The sequence below is a fragment of the Acanthochromis polyacanthus genome, chromosome 5, assembly GCF_021347895.1.
Source record: "Acanthochromis polyacanthus isolate Apoly-LR-REF ecotype Palm Island chromosome 5, KAUST_Apoly_ChrSc, whole genome shotgun sequence".
In the NCBI taxonomy this organism is placed as follows: domain Eukaryota; kingdom Metazoa; phylum Chordata; class Actinopteri; family Pomacentridae; genus Acanthochromis; species Acanthochromis polyacanthus.
In genome coordinates, this window is record NC_067117.1 from 2,802,709 (window position 1) to 2,822,768 (window position 20,060).

A 20,060-nucleotide genomic window follows, 5' to 3' on the forward strand; every position below is an offset into this window, starting at 1 on the left:
CACAAAGAAGCAATAAATGACAACAAAAGGACACAAAATGACCAAAAAGAGACAATAAATGACAACAAAAGGACACAAAATGACCACAAAAAGACAATAAATGACAACAACAGGACACAAAATGACCACAAAGAAGCAATAGATGGCAACAAAAGGACACAAAGTGACCACAAAGAAGCAATAAATGACAACAAAAGGACACAAAATGACCACAAAGAAGCAATAAATGACAACAAAAGGACACAAAATGACCAAAAAGAGACAATAAATGACAACAAAAGGACACAAAATGACCAAAAAGAGACAATAAATGACAACAAAAGGACACAAAATGACTGCAAACAGACAATAAATGACAACAAAAGGACACAAAATGACTGCAAACAGACAATAAATGACAACAAAAGGACACAAAATGACCACAAAGAGACACAAAAAGATCCCAGAGGGACAGAAAATGGCCAAAAAGAGAAAAAATGACTCCAAGAACACAAAATCCCTAAAACTGTATTAAATGTTGATCAAAATCAGAAATCATGTTATCACCATGTAGGTTTTCACATATGAGGAATCTGACTTTGTGTTTTTCTCCACAACAGGAGAACAAACTAAGAACGCCTTGGTGGGAACAACTGAGGACTTCCAGAAGAACATCCAGCAGGAAAACTTTGCCTCTCTTTGCATGAATGCTAAACTCAGTGTCTGAAGTTTGGCACCTTTTGACCCTGGAGATGTCTGAGTGGAGCTGTTCAGGGACTTTAAATTGTTCTGGAAGCTGCAGGGATCCGGTGGACGCTCCGGAAACAGTGCAGCTGCAATCTGAATCTATGAATTATTTCAGTTTGAAAATCCATAAACGGACACCTGCAGTAGTAGAGCTCATATTATATGCATGAGCCCCTCGGATATAAGACCAGAAATACGAAGCCCAGAGTTACACTCAGAAAAACAAACTCTGCAGGTTGAAACCGCATTAAAGCAAAATTAAACTGCATTTATTATCTATGGAGTCCAGTTAAATCCATTATTAAGAAATGGAAGGAATATAGCACGTGTAAATCTGGTCCTGCTCAAAAACTGAGACGGAGCAACAAAGAGACCAGATGGGGAGGACACCAAGACATCTATGACTCCTCTGAAGGAGGTACAAGAAAGAGACCTGAATCAGTCATGATATGAGGCATGGTGGTGGCTGCATCATGATGTGAAGCATGGTGGTGGCAACATCATGAAGCATGGTGGTGGCAACATCATGAAGCATGGTGGTGGCAGCATCATGAAGCATGGTGGTGGTAGCATCATGAAGCATGGTGGTGGTAGCATCATGAAGCATGGTGGTGGTAGCATCATGAAGCATGGTGGTGGCAGCATCATGAAGCATGGTGGTGGCAGCATCATGAAGCACGGTGGTGGCAGCATCATGAAGCACGGTGGTGGTAGCATCATGAAGCACGGTGGTGGTAGCATCATGAAGCACGGTGGTGGCAGCATCATGAAGCATGGTGGTGGTAGCATCATGAAGCATGGTGGTGGCAGCATCATGAAGCATGGTGGTGGCAACATCATGAAGCACGGTGGTGGCAGCATCATGAAGCACGGTGGTGGCAGCATCATGAAGCACGGTGGTGGCAGCATCATGAAGCACGGTGGTGGCAGCATCATGAAGCACGGTGGTGGCAGCATCATGAAGCACGGTGGTGGCAGCATCATGAAGCACGGTGGTGGTAGCATCATGAAGCATGGTGGTGGTAGCATCATGAAGCAGGGTGGTGGCAGCATCATGAAGCATGGTGGTGGTAGCATCATGAAGCATGGTGGTGGTAGCATCATGAAGCATGGTGGTGGCAGCATCATGAAGCATGGTGGTGGCAGCATCATGAAGCATGGTGGTGGCAACATCATGAAGCATGGTGGTGGCAGCATCATGAAGCATGGTGGTGGTAGCATCATGAAGCATGGTGGTGGTAGCATCATGAAGCATGGTGGTGGCAGCATCATGAAGCATGGTGGTGGCAGCATCATGAAGCATGGTGGTGGCAACATCATGAAGCATGGTGGTGGCAGCATCATGAAGCATGGTGGTGGTAGCATCATGAAGCATGGTGGTGGTAGCATCATGAAGCACGGTGGTGGCAGCATCATGAAGCATGGTGGTGGCAGCATCATGGTGTGAAGCACGGTGGTGGCAGTATCATGGTGTGAAGCATGGTGGTGGCAGCATCATGGTGTGAAGCATGGTGGTGGCAGTATCATGATGTGAAGCATGGTGGTGGCAGCATCATGATGTGAAGCACGGTGGTGGCAGCATCATGGTGTGAAGCACGGTGGTGGCAGCATCATGGTGTGAAGCATGGTGGTGGGAGCATCATGATATGAAGCATGGTGGTGGCAGCATCATGATATGAAGCACGGTGGTGGCAGCATCATGATATGAAGCACAGTGGTGGCAGCATCATGAAGCATGGTGGTGGCAGCATCATGAAGCATGGTGGTGGCAGCATCATGAAGCATGGTGGTGGCAGCATCATGATATGAAGCACGGTGGTGGCAGCATCATGATATGAAGCACGGTGGTGGCAGTATCATGATGTGAAGCATGGTGGTGGCTGCATCAAGATGTGAAGCATGGCGGTGGCGGCATCATGAGGTTCCTCAGCAGAAAATGAGACGAATAGAAAACACAACCAGCAGCTTCCACCTCTTTCAGTCTGAGGATGAACCCTTTGGATGAGGAAAACGTTGGAATCTTTCCAGACATGAACTTTCCTCCCACATGCAGTGAATACAGTGTTAACTCAGCCTCCTTAAAGCTGCTGAAACCTACCAGGAGAAGCTGTTTCCTTTGTTCCTCAGGTACCTGCAGAGGTTTAAGCACCGTCATCATTCAGGGAAGCGCCAGAAGGCCGACTGTCAGTCCAGCTGTCATTCTGCGGCTCTGCTCGGATTGATGCTTTAATTTCTCGTACTTACCGAACACGTGTGGCTGCGAGCTGTAAGCATGTAGCCGGCAGATAATTTGGCAGATTCATCTTCAGGATGTGATGGATGTGGCGGGCGGCCTCGCTAGCCGAGCGTCTCTGCGACTACAAGATGACAAATAAGACAAACTAATGCACAACAGTCCCTGTTTGTCTGAACACACACTGATAAAGTTAGACGACTGCATCCGTCACAGGAAGGAGAAGCTCTGAGAACCGTACGGAAAACACTCTGTGTCTTTTTATCATCATGTTTAGTTGGTTTGTGGTTGTTTTATGTCTAGTTTACGTCATTGTGCATCTCTGTGGTTGTTTTGTGTCTAATTTTGGTCATTTTGTGTCTAATTTTGGTCATTTTGTGCATATTATTGGTCATTTTTTTTGTCTAATTTTGGTCATTTTATGCCGAGCTTTCCTAATTTTATGTCTATTTTTAAACATTTTGTGTCTAATTTTGGTCATTTTGTGCATGCATTTGGTCATTTTTTGTCTAATTTAAACATTTTGTGTCTAATTGTTGTTATTTTGTATCTAATTTTGGTCATGTAATGTCTGACTTTAAATATTTTGTATCTAATTTTGGTTATTTTAAGTCAAATTATCCTTTTGTGCCAAATTTTGGTAATTTTTTTGTCTAGTTTCGGTTATTTTGTGTCTACTTTTGATCCTTTAATTTAATTTAGGTAATTTTTTGTCCAATTTTGTTTATTTTGTGTTTAATATTTAGCTATTTTGTGTCTAATTTTAGTCATTTTATGTTTAATTGTTATTTTATTTTTAATTTTGTTTATTTTATGTACAATTTTGGTCATTTTACATCTTTGGTCATTATGGTCATTATTTTATGTTTAATTGGGGTAATTCTATGTCTAGTTTTGATTCTTTTATGTGTAATTTTTTATTCTTTTATGTCTAATTTTGGTTATTTTATGTCTATTTTTTGTTATTTTATGGCTAATTTTCATAATTTTATGTCTAATTTTGATTGTTTTGTGTCTAATTTTGGTTATTTTATGTCTAATTTTGGTTATTTTATGTATTATTTTTGTCATTTTGTGCACAGAAAACACATACAACAGCACAAAAACAGCAGACATTGTACCTTTGCTCTATATATAACTCAGAGTTCAGTCCCCTGTGAGCTGTGTTTGATCTGCGAATCAGGATTCTGTAAACTAAACTAACTGTCAAAGAATCGGATGCTTTGTTTGCTCTGAAGATTGCCGAACGCCGGGGGAACTGACGACAGCTGCAGTCTGTCTTTTATTTTAAACACGGCGACTCAGACGACAACACGGCGACGGCTGAGTCCCAAACATTTCATTATTCTATCATCTCGTTGGAGGAGGTGTTACGCGCTGAGAAATGTGTGTCATGCATTCAAATCACTGCTTTAGGCAGAGCGGGAAGTCGGCCTTTAATCACGCAAGTAAACCTGTCACTGGTGGCTTTTCTGACAGGAAGTTCCAAAGACGAGTCTTTTATGTCAAAATGGAAACATATTTCTTCAAACTAATGTCAAGAAAATAGAAAATTAAATGAGAAATCAGTGATTGCATCAGTGTTTACCATCTTTAAAGTGGAACTAATTAAAAGTCAAACAATCAGCGAATGTGTCTCTTGTACTGTAACGACTCTCTGGTGGATCAGAACTCCTGGATAGAACTACACCATGTAGACCAAAGAACCAAGAAACTCTGAGAAAAGGTTGTTGAAAAGCATCAGTCAGGACGATACAAGAACATTTAAAGCTCCTGAAGATCTCCTGGAGTCCACTTAAATCCATCATTAAGAAATGGAAGGAAGATGGAACATGAATAGATCTGACTGAGCAGGACGTCCTCAAGACCTGAGAGACCGAGAAGAAAGAGACTAGAGAGGAAGGCCACCAAGACTCCTATGACTCCTCTGAAGGAGTTCCAGCTTCAGATGTTAGAAACTGTTCATCCAACAACTGTTGTCTGTTCCTCACCAGTCAAAGCTTCATGGAGACAAAGAGAAAGACTCTGATGGAAAAAGCTCCAATTAAATCTGGACTAGAGTTCACCAGGAGACATGTGGAGACTCTGAAGACACCTGGAAGAAGGTTGTTTGGTCTGAGGAGAGCAGGATGGAGCTTTATGTCCATCAGACTTGATGATATGTTTGGTGGAGACCATACACTGAACATTACAACAAAGACTTCATCTCCATCGATGAAGAAGGTGGTGGCAGCATCATGATGATCATTTTATCTCTTGTTTTAGCAATTTTGTGTCTAATTTTGGTCATTTTGTGTCTAGTTTTGGTCATTTTGTGTTTAATTTTGGTCATTTAGGATCTAATTCGGGTCATTTTGTGTCTATTTTTTATTCTTTTGTGTCTGATTTTGCTAATTGTATGTTTACTTTTGTTGTTAATGGTTTTCATTTTGTACCTAATTTTGCTCATTTTGTGTTCAATTTCTGTCGTTTAGTGTTTCTTTGTTGTCATTTTTTGCTTGATTTTGTCTAATTTACCTCATTTTGCTACACAGTGGTTATTTAATGTCTAAATTTGGTGATTATGTTTCTAATTTTGATCATTTCATGTCTAAATTTGATCATTTCGCGTCTAATTTTGCTCACTTTGTGTTCAATTTTGATCATTTTGTGTCTAAATTTGGTCATTTTGTTTCTAATTTTGGTGTAAAGCACGGTGGTGACAGCATCATGAAGGTTCTCAGCAGCAGGCTTTGGAAGACTAGATATGTTTGAGGACTTTATTTATCATTATTTGTCATTATTTGTTGTTATTTATTGTTGTTTATCTTCCTTCTGCTGCTCCTCTTTCTGTTCAGCTCATGTCAGTGTTTCGTGTCAGATCTGGTTCTTTTTCATCCTGAGGAAACAGCCGGTTTATTTCCTCTCTTAGCTCAGTTCTTACCTGTTATTTTCTGTCATTCCTGCACATCTAAATGGATTTAACCTGAATTCGCTGTTTTTTTCCCACCGTGGTGCTGGAATAACCTTCAGAAACTCTACAGGTGAGTGACTCTGATCTGGAAATGTGTTTGTCTGTCTTTAGCAGCTCGGTGGTTTTAATGTGCTTTAGTTTCGTCTAATGTCTGTAGATGTGTTTTTATTTAATCTTAAGGGACTTCCTGCTTAAATAAAGGGTAAAAAAAATAGAAATAATTATCAGATAACTACAGAATGCAGATCAAAAAATGAACCTGCTGCAGTTTTTAGTGGCGTCAAATCAGTTTATTCATTTATCATATTTTAAACAACAAGAGACAACATGTGAACACAAAATAAATATAAAATATGAACAATTAATAGCATTAAGAGGTGCCAGAAGATACTGAAAATATGTACGTCATTAGGTTTTAAAAAGTTTATTCCAAATGTTGATGGCTGAAGAAGTTTTTACTGCAAGATGAGAAATGTCATTTTGGTAGTTTTGTGTTTCTTTATATTTGTTTTGGATTATTTTATGTCTATTTTTGGTTATTTTGTGTCAAACGTTGGTTATTTTATGTCTAATTTAGGTCATTTTGTGTCTAATTTTGATTATTTTGTGTCAAATTTTGGTCGTTTTAGTGTTAATTTTAATTATTTTATGTCTGGTTTTGGTCATTTTATGTCTAAATGTGGTCATTTTGTGCCTACTTTTAATTTTTATGTCTAATTTTGGTAATTTTTTTTGTCTAATTTTGTTTTTTGATTTCTAGCTTTGGTTATTTTATATCTAATTTTGGTTATTTTGTGTCTAATTTTGATTATTTTATGTCTAATTCTGATCATTTTGTGTCTTAGTTTGATCATTTTTGTTTAATTTTGATAATTTTATGTCTAATTCTGATCATTTTTATGTCTCTTGCATCTCATTTCAGTCATTTCGTGTCTCCATGTGGCATTTTTATGTCCAATTTAGTTCATTTTAATGACTGTTTTGAGTTTGATTCCAGTAAGGAAGAATCTCAGAGTCGAAATACCCCAACCACACGAGGCTTCACTGCAGTTTTGTGTCTGTTTTTCAGTGTTCAATGAGGAAAAGCTGAGCTTCAGTTCCACTAGATGGAGCTGCAGATCTGCAGAGCTCCAGATGAAGCAGATCCGACACATGTTCAGAGGCAGAAGGTGTTTCTGGGGGATGAACTCTCTTATTTTCTGATGTCTGTTAGTAGGTGATGCAGGAATCCGGCGTGAAGCAGCCACTCGCTGCCTCCGCCTTAAGTAAATAAGCTGCATTGCTGTGTCAGTGAGGGTTTAATGAAAGCCACTCCGGACCGGAATCCAATTTCAGGAGCTCTGATGGACTGTCAGAGCAGCGCTAATTGTGCTTTCTCCCGCCGAAAGCCAGAACAAAGGCTGGCAATCAAAGTCACGGTCATTAGCTCGGTTCCCGCCCATTTCTTCCACATGTTTTCAGCCTTGCAGCAGCTCAGCTTCGTTGTGAGGCGCTGATTTAAATAGTCAGGGAGGGAAAGTCACCTGACTGATGCAGAGAGTCAAGACAGGGCTGAAATGAGTCATGGAAACATTAAAATGAGTCATGGAAACACTAAGATGAGTCATGCAAACACTAAAATGAGTCATGGAAACACTAAGATGAGTCATGGAAACACTGAGATGAGTCATAGAAACACTGAAATGAGTCATGAAAACACTAAAATGAGTCATAGAAACACTGAGATGAGTCATAGAAACACTGAAATGAGTCATGAAAGCACTAAAATGAGTCATAGAAACACTGAGATGAGTCATAGAAACACTGAAATGAGTCATGAAAGCACTAAAATGAGTCATAGAAACACTGAGATGAGTCATGGAAACATTAAAATGAGTCATTAAAACACTAAAATGAGTCATGGAAACACTAAAATGAGTCATAGAAACACTAAAATGAGTCATAGAAACACTGAGATGAGTCATAGAAACACTGAAATGAGTCATGGAAACACTAAAATGAGTCATAGAAACACTGAGATGAGTCATAGAAACACTAAAATGAGTCATAGAAACACTGAGATGAGTCATAGAAACACTAAAATGAGTCATAGAAACACTAAAATGAGTCATGGAAACACTGAGATGAGTCATTAAAACACTAAAATGAGTCATGGAAACACTGAAATGAGTCATAGAAACACTGAAATGAGTCATGAAAACACTAAAATGAGTCATAGAAACACTAAAATGAGTCATAGAAACACTGAGATGAGTCATAGAAACATTGAAATGAGTCATTAAAACACTAAAATGAGTCATGGAAACACTGAAATGAGTCATAGAAACACTGAAATGAGTCATGGAAACACTTTTGTCTCATTTGTAGTAATTTTTTTGTCTCATTTTGTCTATTTTGACAATGTTGTCTCTCCTGTATCTCATCTGAGGAAATTTTTTTGTCTCATTTTAGCAATTTTATGTCCCTTGATTATTGTTATTTGTCTCTTTATGGTTGTTTTGTGTCTATTTTTGCTAATTTTGTGTCTTTTCTGTGTTCTAATCATGTTGTGTCTCTAAGTTGTTTTTTTATATCTCATGTTAATCAGTTTGTGCCTCATCTTAGTCATTTTAAGTTTATTTGTGGTTATTTTCTGTCTATTTTTGCCCATTTTGTGTCTTATTTTATGCATTTTATGCCCGTTTCTATTCACTTCCAGTCTCTTTTTGCTCATTTTGTGCCTCTTTGTGTCACTTAGCATCCATCCAGCTGGTATTTGTTCTTTGTGGAAGTTTGTGTTTAGATATTTTAGCTCCAGCTGAGCGAATGCAGCCGTCACACGGGCGCTTCTGGGTTTAGGACAAAGCTGCTGAGTTTGGATGGCGAGGATGATGACGATGATGATGTGAATGCAGCAAAACTAACATGACAGAGTCTGAAATGGGATCTAATTCCTCCATGCAGCCGGAGCATGAAGGATGTGGAGATGAGCTCCGGTCTGAGGAAACAATGAGGCAGCGGTTTCTGTCGTATCACAGCAGTACCTGTGTCCACAGATGCTGCCATTATTTCCACATTAACAGCAGCTCAGCGCCTCGTGCTGCACAACGGAGGACACACAACGGGCTGGTGTTCAAACCTCAACGTTATCTTCATCCTGAGTGGCTCTCATTCCTGCTGACTGTTGGGTTTCTATTCTGGACAGACTGCTGGAACACAAACGAAGCCACAAATGGTTGCTTTTTGTTTCCGTCTGTCAGAGATTTACTGTCGTTTTGTGGTCATTTGTGTTTTATTTTTGTTATTTTGATCAGATGCAGCTTCAATAACGCATCATCATTCGAGAATTTCTTGATTTGTTTTGTGTTAGATGCACCTGTGGCTCCTTACAATCAGCAGGGATGGGTAGAGGATGGATAAAGGTGGGCCAGATCAGCTGCCAGAATGTGGTGTTGTCGTCTCACGTTCTGTTTGAGGACAAGTGTCTCATGGTTAAAGAGCTTTGGACTTACGAAGCGTGCTTTGTGTTGGTATCGTCTTTTGAATAAGTGACTGTCCTTCTGTTGATGTCACATCATCAATTTTCCTGTCTCTGTCTCTGTATCTTCTTCATGTTTGTGACTCCCCTCATCCCCTAGGTCCACAAGAAGTGACAATCCGCTTTGTGTTACTTTGACATGTCTTTTATTGTTCATTTTGTCTCTCAGTGTTTTTTTTTTTCCATACTTTGCTCATTTTGTGTCAAGTTTTGGTAAGTTCTGTGTCCAAGTTCAGTTATTTTGCCTCTTTTGTGTATTTCTGTTCATTTTGGATGCCAGCTTTGTGTGTTGCTTTGATGAGGTAGGAATTGAGTTAACACAAGATTCTTGGACACATCCTACAATAGCCAGGAATCAAACCCAGGTCAACTGCTTGGAAGACAGCTATGCTCACCACTATACCACCATTGCTGCTTCTTTTGTGTGCTTTTCCCTATTCCCCCATGGCTCCTTTCGGTCATTTTGTATCTTTGTGTCTCAATTTAGTCATCTTGTGTCTTTTTTTTTATTTGGAAATGTACACGCTCATAATGACAAGATGCTTACAATACATATTTCCACTTTTTTTTATAATGAAACAAGGAACCCCCCCCCCCCCCAAAAAAAAAAAACACACAAAAGAACAAACAAAATAAACAAACAAAAAAAAAACCAGGACACATAATTCAATGTATAAGGGTTGGCATGACAGAGATAACAATAACTAAGCATTTTCAGGTGAGGATGCACTATACCTTATTTTATATATACAAATATGTGTGGGATATAGCTGTTAAGTATGCCAAGTATACACAAATAATAAAGAATAAGGTTATAAAACAAGACATGTACATACAAGAAACAGATATAGATAGAATGTTGAGATGGACTGGGCTTAGTGTAAGACAGGTACCCCTAACAAAAGGAGCCAGCTAAATGCTGTCAGGTAAGACATCTAGTCCACCTACATATGTTAGAATTGGGTCCCATATTAAATTAAATTAACTCTTATTTCCTCTTAGTGAATATTTTATCTTTTCTAGTTGAATAAAATTCATCAAGTCGCTCAACCATGTGGATAATTTGGGTGGATTTGGTGATTTCCAGTGTAGTAATATTCTTCTGCGTGCAAGCAGTGTTGTAAAGGCAATAATGTTTTTGTGTCTCTTCCTTAGATCAGAGTGTTGTTTTTCTATAATACCAAATAAAGCTGCTGTGGCATCAGTCGACAGGTTAACTCCAAGTGCCCCTGACAGCATTTTAAAGATCCCTGTCCAAAAGGTGACCAGAGCAGGGCACGACCAAAACATATGAGTTAAGCTGGCAGGACCATAGCTACATCTCGTGTCTTTTTGTGTCTATTTTTGTCATTTGCTGTTTTTATGTGTCTCTTCAGAGCCATGTCGATGCAAGAGACACAAAAATGACACAAAATTATGTAAAGGAGCCACAAAAAGGGAAAAATTGGACAAAAAAAGCAGCAATGGTGGTATAGTGGTGAGCATAGCTGCCTTCCAAGCAGTTGACCGGGGTTCGATTCCCGGCCATTGCACAACATTTTCAACAATTTGTGGCTATTTAACTCCCCCTTATTGAAATCAGAAACTAAAATGGGATACAAAATGACCAATAAATGACACAGAATAAGCAAAACTATGGAAACATTACCACAAAAACATACAAAAATGCACAGAAAATAACTAAAGTAAGTCCCCAAATGACCACATGGATGGAAAACCTCTAACATGAGTTGCAAAACATATTAAAATCAGAGACAATATGATTAAAATAAGACAAAAACTGATCAAAAAGAGAAACAAAATGAGACACAGATCATGCAAAATAAGCTGAATTAGACAAATAGACATCGAAGCAGCACACAGAGAAACAGAGTGGATGGAACACGACCGCAAAGGCACAAACACAAATATTAAAATGAATGAAAACACACAAATGACACAAAATTACTAAAATGGGACACAAATTATGGAAAAAATGACCATAAGAAGACAGAATTAGATGCAGCGTGAACAAACAGATGCAAAATGAGCACAAAAATGACAAAAACTGACACAAATAAGACACAAAATGGGAAAAACTGTACAGCAAATACAGCAATGGTGGTATAGTGGTGAGCATAGCTGCCTTCCAAGCAGTTGACCCGGGTTCGATTCCCGGCCATTGCAGGATGTTTTTAATAATTCGTGATTGTTTAAGTTCATCCAAAATGAATAAAAGCGCATGTATAATAACAAGTAATACACAAATGAGACAAAATGACTGAAATCGGACACAAACCTGCTAAAAAGTGGCACAAAATGAATGATAAAGGACATATTGAAGTAACACAAAGCTAATGTTTTTGTTTGTGCTTCTGTTCATTTTCAACCCTTTTTTGTGTCTTTGTGGTCATTTTCTGCCTCTGTGCCTTACTTTGATGAGGTAGAAACTGAATAACGACAAAACCTTGAACACATCCTGCAATTGAACCGCAGTCAGCTGCTTGGAAGGCAGCTATGCTCACCACTATACCACCATTGCTGCTGCTTTAGCACAGTTTTCCAATTTTGGGGTGCGTTTGGTCAAATAAAAGCTGTTAATGACAAAAATGAGATACAAAATTGCTAAAATGTGACACAAAAGGACCGATTAAAGACACATGATGAGTAAAATTATGGGGAAAAATGACCACTGAGACATAAAACGGCTGAAATGACACACAAAGACCAAAACATGACCATAAACAGATCCAAAATGACTGAAACAATGAACAAAAGGAACACAGACACAAGATGACTGAACTGAGACACAAAGCAACGACCAAGAGACACAAAAATGACACAAAATGACATAAATACGCCACAAAACGGAGAAAATTGTACAAAAGCAGCAGCAATGGTGGTATAGTGGTGAGCATAGCTGCCCTCCAAGCAGTTGACCCGCGTTCAATTCCCGGCCGTTGCAGGATGTTTTCAGGAATCTGTGTTAATTCAACTCCTACCTCATCCAAAATGAACAAAACACACAAATGAGATAAATCTGATTAAAATTGGACACTAAATGATGCAGAATGAGCAAAAACATATTAAAATCTGAGACAATATGATTAAAATGGGACAAAAACTGATCAAAATGACAAAGAATGAGCAAAACTATGGAAAATTATAACAAAAATCAAATGACCATTTTAATATTTTTTGTGTCTCTCTGCGTTACTTTGATGAGGTAGAAGCTGAATAATCACAAAACTTTGGGAACACCCTGCAATAGTCCAGGAATTGAACCCGGGTCAACAGCCACTGCTTGGAAGGCAGCAATGCTCACCACTATACCACCATTGCTGTTGCTTTTGTACAATTTTCCCCATTTTGTGGCACCTCTCGGTCATTTTGTGTCATTTTTGAGCTCATTTCTTGTGTCTTTGTGCTACTTTTTTGTCTAATTACATAAATAAGCCACACACACACACACACACAAAAAAAAAAAACTGTGCTAAAGCAGCAGTAATGGTGGTACAGTGGTGAGCATAGCTGCCTTCCAAGCAGTTGATTGGGGTTTGATTCCCGGCCATTGCAGGATGTTTCCTAGAATTCATGACTGTTCAACTTCTCCTTCATTGCAGAGACAGAATATGACCATGAAGACATAAATATAAATATGTGTGTTCTGATTTCTGTCATTGATGCTTTTATTTGTCTCTTCAGAGCAGGTTTGTGCCCCGTTTTAGTAATTCAGCATCTGATTTTAACCATTTTCAACCTTATTTTGTGGGTTTTGCATCTGTTTGTTCATGCTGCATCTAATTTTATGATCTGTTTTTTTCCATAATTTGTGTCCCATTGTAGTAATTCTGTCTCATTTGTGTGTTTTCACTCATTTTAATATTTGTGGTTATGTTCCATCCATTCTGGATCTGTCGCTTTGATGAGGTGGAAATTAAATAATCATGAACCCTTGGAAGCAATCTGCAATGGCCGGGAATCGAACCCGGGTCAACTGCTTGGAAGGCAGCTATGCTCACCACTATACCACCATTGCTGCAACTTTTGTACAATTTTTCCCATTTTGTGGCTCCTTTAGCTCATTTTATGTCTCTTGGTCGTCGCTTTGTTTCTCATTTTAGTCATCTTGTGTCTTTTTGTGCTCATTCTGTGTCTCATTTTTGTCCTTAGCTCTTTTTATTTGTATCTATGTAGCAGTTTGGTGTCCCATCATGGTAATTTAGCATCTAATTTGAACAGTTTTACTGGTTGTACATGTCATTTTCTGTCCCTGTGTGGCTCCTTTGGGTCATTTTGTTTCACTTTGTGGTCATTTTCGTCATGCTGCCTCTCACAGAAATGACCATCCAAACTCAGTGGCTATCCTTCAAGCTGTCCTGTTTCCAGGTTTGTGTGTCTGTGTGCAGCTGTGTCATTGTGCCGCTGCACACGGCTGTCGGAGTTCACGGCGATGTGACCCAGAAGACGACGAAAAGGATAAAGTGGAGCAGGTGTGCATCAGGATGAGCAGAGTCTCTGCACCTGAGCCACACCTCTGGACCTTCATGGACAACAACTGTCACATTCACATCAGACCGTCCTGCTGGAGGTCACAGCTGATGCCTTCTACACACCAAAACAACCACAATTAGACACAAAGCAACCACAAATATACACAAAATAACCACACAGAGACACAAAATGACTAAAATTATGTCTATTTCAACTGATTTTTTGTCCCTTATGTCCCGTTGGAGTCAAACGTTTACTTTACAGTTGTTTATTTGTCTCTTTGTGATGATTTTTAGTCTATTATGGCTCATTTTGTGTCTCTTTGATGATCTATTTGTTGTTTTGTCTGGTCATTTTTTGTCTAATTCTGCCAATGTTTGTGTCTCGTTATAGTCATTTAGTCTGTTTACAGTGATTATGTGTCTCTTTACAGTAGTTTTGTTTCACATTTTAGTAAACTTGTGTCCTTTTGGTCATCTTATGTGGCTTTGTGGTTGTTTTGTTTGTCATTTTAGTAATTTGTGTCTCTTTTAGTTCATTTTGTGTCTGTTTGTAGTCCTCTAATCTCTCTACAGTTGTTATTTGTCTCTTTGTGATCCTTTTGTATCTCTTTATGGTCATTTCCTGTCACATTTTCCCACTTCCACATCACAGGACTCCTCTCTGGGTTGATCCTCCTCCTCCAGCTCTCCACCTCTGACCCTGAAGGCTGCATTGATCTCCGTTTGCCACCCGGTGATCGGTGATTCCCACGGCTTTGTATTTCATCTGAGTCACAGTCAGCGGGGTATTCTGGGATACATTAGCGAGATAAGTGCCCCCCCTCGGGCTTCCTAATGTTGTGTGTCTGCGCGGCGCCTCGGGGAGGGGATCATTCACTTGATTGACTTTGTGTTTTCTGCGGCTTCCGTTGGGATTCGCGGCAAATAGAGCTGATAATTGAGTCGCTGGCTGCTGGGGGAGGAGCCGAGTTAGTGTTTAAGTGTTGGTGGTGTCTGCCGGCCGGATGGATGGAAGCAGCTCTTTACTCCACACTCCAGCTGTGATCTGTGGCTCCCAAAAGCAGCAACGCTCCTTAACGGAGACGCAGCCGCCTGGAAGAGTTTCACACGCTCAGTGGAAGACTTGTTGAACAGAGTGGAGATAGAAGTCCCCACTGACGCCTGGTGGTGGTTTCCTGTCTTGTTTCAGTCATTTTTAGTCTCTCTGGGATCATTTTGTGTCTCTTTATAGTCGTTAAGCATCACTTTAAAGTCATTTTGTGTCACCTTATGGTCATTTTGTGTGTCTTTATAGTCATTCATATATATCTATTATTCGATAGATAGATAGATAGATAGATAGATAGATAGATAGATAGATAGATTCCTGCTTTGCACACTCTCTCTGGATCATTCTCTGGATGATCCTCATGTGGTAGAACCTGAAGTGGTTTCACTTCACAGGTGTGTCTCGTCAAGGTTCACTAGTGGAGTTTCTTCCTTCTTAATGTGGTTGGGACCATCAGTTGCGTTGGTCCACAGCTGACAGCCCTATTTGACCACTGTTAGGATCCATATTATGGCAAGAACCAATCAGCTAAAGAGAAATGACAGCCCATCATTACTTTAGGAACTGTAGATCAGTCAGTCGGGAAAATTTCAAGAACTTGATTGAATCCTCAAGGAACCATCCAATAACTACCCAGAAACCATCTAGGAACTACCCAGGAACCATCTAGGAACTACCCAGGAACCATCTAGGAACTACCCAGGAACCTACCAGGAACCATCTAGGAACTACCCAGGAACCATCTAGGAACTACCCAGGAACCTACCAGGAACCATCTAGGAACTACCCAGAAACCATCTAGGAACTACCCAGGAACCATCTAGGAACTACCCAGGAACCTACCAGGAACCATCTAGGAACTACCCAGGAACCATCTAGGAACTTCCCAGGAACCTACCAGAAACCATCTAGGAACTACCCAGGAACCTACCAGGAACCATCTAGGAACTACCCAGGAACCATCTAGGAACTACCCAGGAACCTACCAGAAACCATCTAGGAACTACCCAGGAACCTACCAGGAACCCACCACTAAGTCCATCATTACTTTAACAGATGAAGGTCAGTGCATCAGGAACACTTGCTATTCTGCATTTTCTCAAAGTTACCATTAGTTTTAGATTTTTGTTTAGATGTAAGCAAGCAAGCAAAGTTTATTTATATCGCACTTTTCACAGAAAAGGGACTCACAAAGTGCTTCACAATAAAATCAATAGGGAAAACTTAAAATCAGCAATAAACAACAGGGAGTGACACAACCATGTGCACCAACACAATAACAGCCAGAGATGTGTGTTCAGGCATTATATTACACACGATCTTCTGTCTTTTTACACACTTCATATTTTCACACCAGTTTTTACTATATTTCTGAGGGTTTCCATTTTATTTATATTGTTCTCATGTCTATGAATATTTCTCACACATTTTTTGTGTATTTATTTATTCAGAAACTAAAATGGGATAAAAAAATATGTAAAAAAATTACCACAAAGACGTACAAAAATGCACACAAAATAACTCAAATAAGTCCCCAAATGACCACACGGAATGAAAACCTCTAAAATGAGATGCAAAATATATTAAAATCTGAGACAATATGATGAAAATGGGACAAAAACTGATCAAAAAGAGAAACAAAATGATAATGCAAAATAAGCAGAATTGGATGAATAGACACAAAATGACACAAGATGACATAAATTAGCCACAAAATGGGAAAGAAGCAGCAATGGTGGTATAGTGGTGAGCATAGCTGCCCTCCAACCAGTTGACCTGGGTTCTATTCCCGGCCATTGCAGGATATTTCTAAGGCTTAATGATTGTTCAACTTCTGCTACAGAAAATGACCTTGAAGACACTCAAATAAATATAAGGACATATAAAGGTATGTGTTTTTTTTTTTGTCATTGACAGCTTTTATTTGTCTCTTCAGAGCAGGTTTGTGTCCCATTTTAGTAATTCAGCATCTGATTTTAACCATTTTCAACCTCATTTTGTTGGTTTTCCATCTGTTTGTTCATGCTGCATCTAATTTTATGTCTTCTTATGGACATTTTTTTCCCATAATTTGTGTCCCATGTTTGTAATTTTGTCTCATTTGTGTGTTTTTATTCATTTTAATATTTGTGGTCATGTTCCATCCATTCTGTCTCTGTGTGTTGCTTTGATGAACTTGAACAATCATGAATTCTTGAAAACATCCTGCAATGGCCGGGAATCGAACCCTGGTCAACTGCTTGGAAGGCAGCTATGCTCACCACTATACCACCATTGCTGCATTTGCTGTACAGTTTTTTCCATTTTGTGTCTCCTTTAGGTCATTTTGTGTCTCTCAGTCATTGCTTTGTTTCTCAGTTTATATACAAAATATTATATATATAAAATATTACATATAAAACATAAAATATCGTTTTCTGGACATTTTTTGAACACATTTGTGTCCTTTTGTCACATTTTATTAACATTTCTCTGTATTTTTAGTCACGTTTTATTCATATTTCCACATATGTTATTGCTATATTTTCTCAAAGCTGCCATTATTTTTGGATAGTTTTTTTTCTAAACAACCCTCATGTGGTCGTCTATTTGACAGTCCCTTTTTTATTGTCGGGTTACAGTGATATCATTTTATATGTATGAGCACCGTCCCCTGATTAAGGACTCAGACCTACTGAGGATCCAGAGGTGATCCGTCTTGTGTGGAGACGACTGCAGCAGTAAAGGTTGTTCAGAAAACTGGAGCAGTCTGGAGTCTGTCGACCTTTGAGCAGAAATCTGCTGACGGAAACAAGTGAATTACTTTTTACCAAACTCATTTATGTTCTGAAAAAATAAAGGTCAGGAAAGACAGTTTTAGCTCAGTGGTAATGAACATGTCACGTCCAGAATGTTTTCATCAGAATCATTTTTATTTTAATATTTTCTCAACATTTTTCATGTTTAAATAATTCATTAATTTGTCTGATGTTTTTGTTTTTATTATTCATAAATTTTCTTCATATTTTATTGCTTATTTCAATTCTATTTTTCAGAGTGTATTATGTCAGCATGTTGCAGATTCTTTTTAAAATATTAAAAATTTTGATTTATTCCATGATTTATTTTTTTTTCAATTTTTCACAATTTTTGGACATTTCTTGCTTTTTTCTAACAATTTATTTCCTTGAAATTTTTAATGTTTCATTCATATTTTTCAGACATTTTTCATGTTTAAATAATTTATTAAAAATCTATGAATTTGTCTAACATTTTTTGTTGCTATTATTTGTACATTTTCTGAATGTTTTATTACTTATTTTAATGAGCTTTTTCAGACATTATAGGAATATTATTTCAACCTTTGCAGATTTAGATTTTTACCAAATTTTGTTATTATTTTTTCTGACTTTTTTCAGATGTTTTATCATTTAAAATCCTATTGAAAATATTGAAAAATTTAATTCATATTTTTTGGAATTGTGTACCTTTTTTTCCACAATTTTGGACATTTTCTTATTTTTTCTTAAAGTTTACAGGGAAATTTGTGCTTTTTTGCTGACTTTTTACACAAATGAGATACAAGATGAGAAAAACGAGACCTAAAGTGAAAGAAAAGAGACATAAACAACACAAATGAGACATAAAATGAGAGAAATGAGACACAAAATGAGAGAAATGAGACATAAAATGAGAGAAACGAGACATAAAGTTACAGAAAAGATGCACAAAATGACAAAAATGAGAGAAATGAGATACAAAATGACAAAAATGAGATACAAAATGACAAAAATGAGACATAACATGAGAGAAATGAGACACAAAATGAGAGAAATGAGACATAAAACTACACAAATGATGCACAAAATGACAAAAGTGAGAGAAATTAGATACAAAATGACAAAAATGAGAGGAATTACACACACAGTGACAAAAATGAGACCTAAAGTGAGAGAAAAGAGACATAAACAACACAAATGAGACACAAAATGTGAGAAATGAGACATAAAACTACACAGATGATGCACAAAATGAGACATAAAATGAGAGAAATGAGACATAAAACTACACAAATGATGCACAAAATGACAAAAATGAGAGAAATGAGATACAAAATGACAAAAATGAGAGAAATTAGACACAAAATGACAAAAATGAGACATAAAATGAGAGAAACGAGACATAAAACAGCACAAGTGAGACACAAAATTCCAAAAAATGAGACATGAAACTACAGAAAGGCATGTCATTAACATTTTTGTTGTATTTTAGGCACATTTTATTCTCATTTTTAGACATTTTTAGACAAATTTTATTCCTATTTTCACACGTTATTACAATATTTCTGACAGTTATCATTTTATTAATATTGTCCTCATGTCTGTTAACATTTCTCCCACATTTCCTCTGTTGTATCCTGTTTTCTGTGCTGTTATCAAACCATCTCTGAGTGTTTTTCTGCAGCTGTGACTCCTCAAGGCCTCACTATGTTTCCTGCAGCTACACAAAGAAACCTCTCAGCACTTTATCTGCTCGGACCTGCAGGATTATTCTGTCTCTGAGGCGACGTCCTGCTAATAAAAGACCTGATGTGAGGCAGCAGAACGGACGCATCCTCCTGCAGCCAATTTAAATGCAGATCGAGGTGAGTTAGACGCGCACAAGCGACGCTGCAGTTCTGCATGAAGCACCGACCGGCTTCCTGTCTCTGTTTCTGAGAGCCGATGCATAACCATCATTCTGAGGCATCGCATCTGCATGAGGCGCTGCGAGGAGCTGCCAGCTGATCGAAGTCTCCTGGAAGATGAGATCTAATCAGACGCCCTGCAGAGAGTTTCTGCACAGATCCATCATGTTTCTGCTCCGATCAGCTTCCTCCTGCTGGCAGATCTTAACGAGGGAACGTCTCTGAATGCTAAACCTTCAGTCACGAGCTGCTTGTCTGGCATTTTATTTCTGCAGTAATGTGTAGAAATCTGGTTCCACTTCACACTGGGCTGCAAAAGATATGGAAAAAAAACACAGATAAGACACTAAATGAGAGAAATGAGAAACACAATGAGAGAAATGAGACAAAATAACACAAAAGAGACACAAAATGAGAAAAGTGAGACACATACACCACAAAT

At 38.5% G+C, this 20,060-nt stretch overlaps 3 protein-coding genes and 4 non-coding genes across 16 annotated transcripts in view; 2 read left to right on the plus strand and 5 right to left on the minus strand.

The window, feature by feature from the left end:
• LOC127533983 (nuclear factor 7, brain-like) overlaps nucleotides 1-20,060 on the minus strand; it is a 187,299-nt gene that overhangs the window by 103,019 nt on the left and 64,220 nt on the right. The gene's annotated exons all lie outside the window — the stretch shown is intronic.
• LOC127533977 (nuclear factor 7, brain-like) overlaps nucleotides 1-20,060 on the minus strand; it is a 192,361-nt gene that overhangs the window by 96,169 nt on the left and 76,132 nt on the right. The gene's annotated exons all lie outside the window — the stretch shown is intronic.
• LOC127533978 (nuclear factor 7, brain-like) overlaps nucleotides 1-20,060 on the minus strand; it is a 104,386-nt gene that overhangs the window by 45,506 nt on the left and 38,820 nt on the right. The window lies entirely within an intron of this gene.
• On the plus strand, nucleotides 10,890-10,961 carry trnag-ucc (transfer RNA glycine (anticodon UCC)). Its single transcript has one exon. It is a non-coding gene; the product is annotated as a tRNA-Gly (tRNA).
• On the plus strand, nucleotides 11,524-11,595 carry trnag-ucc (transfer RNA glycine (anticodon UCC)). The gene has a single exon. It is a non-coding gene; the product is annotated as a tRNA-Gly (tRNA).
• On the minus strand, nucleotides 13,376-13,447 carry trnag-ucc (transfer RNA glycine (anticodon UCC)). The gene has a single exon. It is a non-coding gene; the product is annotated as a tRNA-Gly (tRNA).
• On the minus strand, nucleotides 17,159-17,230 carry trnag-ucc (transfer RNA glycine (anticodon UCC)). The gene has a single exon. It is a non-coding gene; the product is annotated as a tRNA-Gly (tRNA).